This window comes from Eptatretus burgeri, chromosome 2, assembly GCF_056783735.1.
Source record: "Eptatretus burgeri isolate ZD-2024b chromosome 2, Ebu_testis_v1, whole genome shotgun sequence".
NCBI classification, from domain to species: Eukaryota; Metazoa; Chordata; class Myxini; order Myxiniformes; family Myxinidae; genus Eptatretus; species Eptatretus burgeri.
In genome coordinates this window covers 142,699,135-142,703,018 of record NC_140962.1, presented here as the reverse complement: position 1 = coordinate 142,703,018, position 3,884 = coordinate 142,699,135, and the positions used below count along the sequence as shown (strand labels likewise).

General features: G+C 41.7%; 1 long non-coding RNA gene across 1 annotated transcript; it reads right to left on the bottom strand.

The window, feature by feature from the left end:
- Positions 1–1,217: 1,217 nt before the first annotated feature.
- On the bottom strand, positions 1,218–3,390 carry LOC147033384 (uncharacterized). The gene is made up of 3 exons (XR_015051240.1): positions 2,307–3,390; positions 2,045–2,203; positions 1,218–1,799 (listed from the first exon to the last, which is right to left on the bottom strand). It is a non-coding gene; the product is annotated as an uncharacterized LOC147033384 (long non-coding RNA).
- Positions 3,391–3,884: the final 494 nt, after the last annotated feature.

Here is a 3,884-nt window from a genome sequence, read left to right as displayed (position 1 = left end):
GTATTACATTATACAGTACCTTTAATGAAGGGAAGGCAGTTGTTGTTGAACGTTTTAATCGTACCTTAAAAGAGAGACTATATAAAAAATTCACACAACTCGGTTCACAACAATGGTCATCTTTTATTCAGGATATTGTGGATAAGTATAATGACACGATTCACACGGCAACAAATATGAAACCATCAGAAACATTTACAAAATTAAAATATGAAAAAGAGATTAATGTCAGAAAACCTAAGTTCAAAGTTGGTGATATCGTAAGAATATATAGGTGGAAATCTCATTTTGAAAAAGGTTATGCGAAAAGATGGACCAACGAGCTTTTTTAAATTGTTGATGTAATAGATACGGTTCCTTGGACTTATAAGATATATGATTTGGAAGGGGAAGAGATTTTAGGTTCATTTTATTCACAGGAATTACAAAAGACAAAGATAAATTGAAAATTTTTGACTCCGCCCCTTTTTGACTCCACCCACACAAGCCCCACCCACACAAACCCCGCCCACACAAACCCCACACAAACCCCACCACACACAAACCCCACACAAGCTCCAATAAATTGAAATTTTTTGGCTCCGCCCCTTTTTGACTCCACCCACACAAGCCCCACCCACACAAACCCCACACAAACCCCACCACACACAAACCCCACACAAGCTCCACACAAGCTCCACACAAGCTCCACACAAGCTCCACACAAGCTCCACACAAGCTCCACACACACAAGCTCCACCCATATTCACATAATTAGTGATTAGTTAATTAGTTCCCCCACACACAACATGTCTATTTAATTAAAAAATTATCCACCCATCCACACAAGCTCCACTCATCCACCCATCCACCCAGCTCTCCACCCATCCATTGATCCACACAAACCTCATCCACATTCGCCCCTCCCACATAAGCTCCACCCACATAAACCCCTGCCCACATAAACCCTGCCCACATCAACCCCTCCCACATAAGTCCTGTCTACACAAGCTCCACACAAAAACTCCACACACATAAACCCTGTCCACATAAACCCCTCCCACACAAGCTCCACCCACATAAACCCCGCCCACACACATCCCGACCACACAAGCCCCACCGAAGCCCCGCCCACATAAGCCCCACCCACATAAACCCCTCCCACACAAACCCCACCCACACAAACCCCGCCCACACACACACCCCGCCCACACAAGCCCCACCCCCCTCATCCCCCCTGTGCGCCCCCCACCTTTGACCCACCACCTCCCTCATCCCACCCCCCACCCTTCCCCACACACACACACACATGGGGAGGGGAGGGATGGGATGAGGGGGTGATGGGTCATTGGGGGGGCGCACCTACCCTCCCTTCATGTTTTGATCCTCTTCTTGTAATTCAGAATCAAGTAATTGTATACAAAACAAATATAATTTATTAATATTGAAAATATTAAATATTCATTTGCGAGAATGTATAATCTTTCCCAGCAATCTTCTCCAGATGTCTTGTGATTTCGAAACTCAGACACCATATTCTGTTTTGAAACAAAAAGTGGATAATAATTACATGGTAATATGAGTAAGCCTCGTTGACCACTGAATTAACACACCAGGAGGCCGACTCAGCTTGTCATCCTTTCAAGGTCAATAAAATTAATTCCAGTGTACTGACAAAACCGCGTTCAAACTAATGATGCAACCAACATTAGACGACATTCTAAAGAGAGAGTGATATTAATAATAATTCAGAAATATTTACCTCCAGAAAATCATGTGTTGTACAAGATTGCTTCAACAGCTGATGTTGTGCGATAGTGCTGAAAAAAAAAAAAAGTCAAGGGTATAGATGAAGAGACAGACAGACAGGGAAAGCAACACACACACACACACACACACACACATAGACACACATAGACACACGTGTCTCACCATTGGTTTAATTCATTCGAGATCAGAGACCAGTCATTATAAATCATTGATCTCTTCAATAAGAGCAGAGAGAGGTAGGTAGGAAGACAGACACACACACACACACACACACACACACACACACGTGTCTCACCATTGGTTTAATTCCTTCGAGATGAGAGGACGTGATAAGACTTCGTGCCACTCATTGAAAATGTCTTTCAATTCTCTTCTAAAATCATTGATCTCTTCAATAAGAGTATTAATTTCATGAACCACGTCGTGATACGTAAACTCAATTTCTTCCAATGCCCTGTCAGGGAAAAATATATATATATAGATATATATCAGAATTATCATGATTTAATTAATAATCATTCGCTTCATCGTTCAAAGAGAAAACCAAACAAACTTACCAACTCTGTAGTAAGCTTTTGCCTTCATCGGAAGAGAGATCATCCATGTCTCAGTTGTAAAAATGAAAATCCCGTCTGGCAGAAACTTTGTCTGGTGAATCACTTATAAGGCAACAATGATGAAATTCCCTAAGCATTGGGTGCGGCCACAGGAAATGACAGCTTGGAAAATAACTGGGCGATTGTATGAATCATTTACAAAACATACTTAAAATGGTTTTGATTCAAATGTTTTCAGTTCGTGTTCTGAGATAAAATATAAACACGAGACCTTGTCTCACAGAATAGTTCCTATTTTTTCACAGCATGACTGTCTAAAACCACACAGCACGACCGTGTCAAAAAACACTTCCTCATTTTCACGGCATGAACTGAAAACATTTGAAACAAAACTTTTTTTATGGCGTGGTTTATACACAAAAATGATTTGCAACTCGGGCGGTGGTCAGATGAGATCATTAAGAGAAGTTTATCATTTCGTAATGGCACAAAAGGGGTATCTTAAAAAATATAAAGATTCAAATGTTTTGTTTGTCAATATTTTAGATGGGGATTATTGTGCAAAGAAAATTAAACTATTGAAGGAATTTGAGAATGAACAAATCTTTATAGGTTCAATGAGTGAGCTGATCAACCTCCAGGTTAAAGGGGAGACAAATAAATATACCTTGGGATAGCCTGGTTTTATATATATACAAAGCCTGGTGTTGGCTTAGTGGTTAGGGTGGCGGCTTGGGATCCCAGTGTCCCGAGTTCGAATCCCGCTCAGCTGCTGAATTAACACCAGGGGGTTGACTCAGCCTGTCATCCTTCCGAGGTCGGCGAAATGAGTACCAGTATACTGGTCCCGGTGTATGCCCCGGTTAGAATAGGTGTACCATATCCCTGTGTTGTAAGAGGCGTCCAGGAAGGGCATCCGACCATAAAACATTGCCTCACAAAAAGCCAAACCCCTGCACAGCAGGGAAAAACGGATAAAAAGGGGGTTTATTTTTAGGGAAAAAAAAAGGGAATCGCTGAAAATCCCCCATTCATTTACATGGGGAAAAGTGAGCTAGAACCAGTATATTCACCCTACTCACCTTCCTTACCAATCATCAAACGGCAAATCAGTAAATCATTGTGTGTTTCCAGATGCGGAGCAATTTTCTCTGCAAATTCAACATCATTTCCATTCGCATCATAATAGATTGTACAATGTGGGGGATCATAGTAGGTGTGTGTCATTACTTGTGCATTGTCTAGCCACATTTGCATTTCCTTACTTTCAGCTAAGATTGCATTTAAACATATCAAAACATCACTAATCGGCTGTCTTGGCAGCTTCCACCAATAGACAACTGGGTGCGGTGTCATCAAAATCATCATTGCTGAATGTGTTTTATCCCGGGGAATATCGATAAAAACCCCTTTGTTTGTGCATGCTATCGTACATCCCAACTTACACAACAAGTCCCTGCCTAACAGATTCACCGGTGTAGTGGTTGTGAGAAGGAAAGCGTGTTTTTCCTGCAAAGGTCCACATCTTACTGGTAATTGTGTCGTTGCACTTTATGTCTGTATGTTGCCCCCTAACCC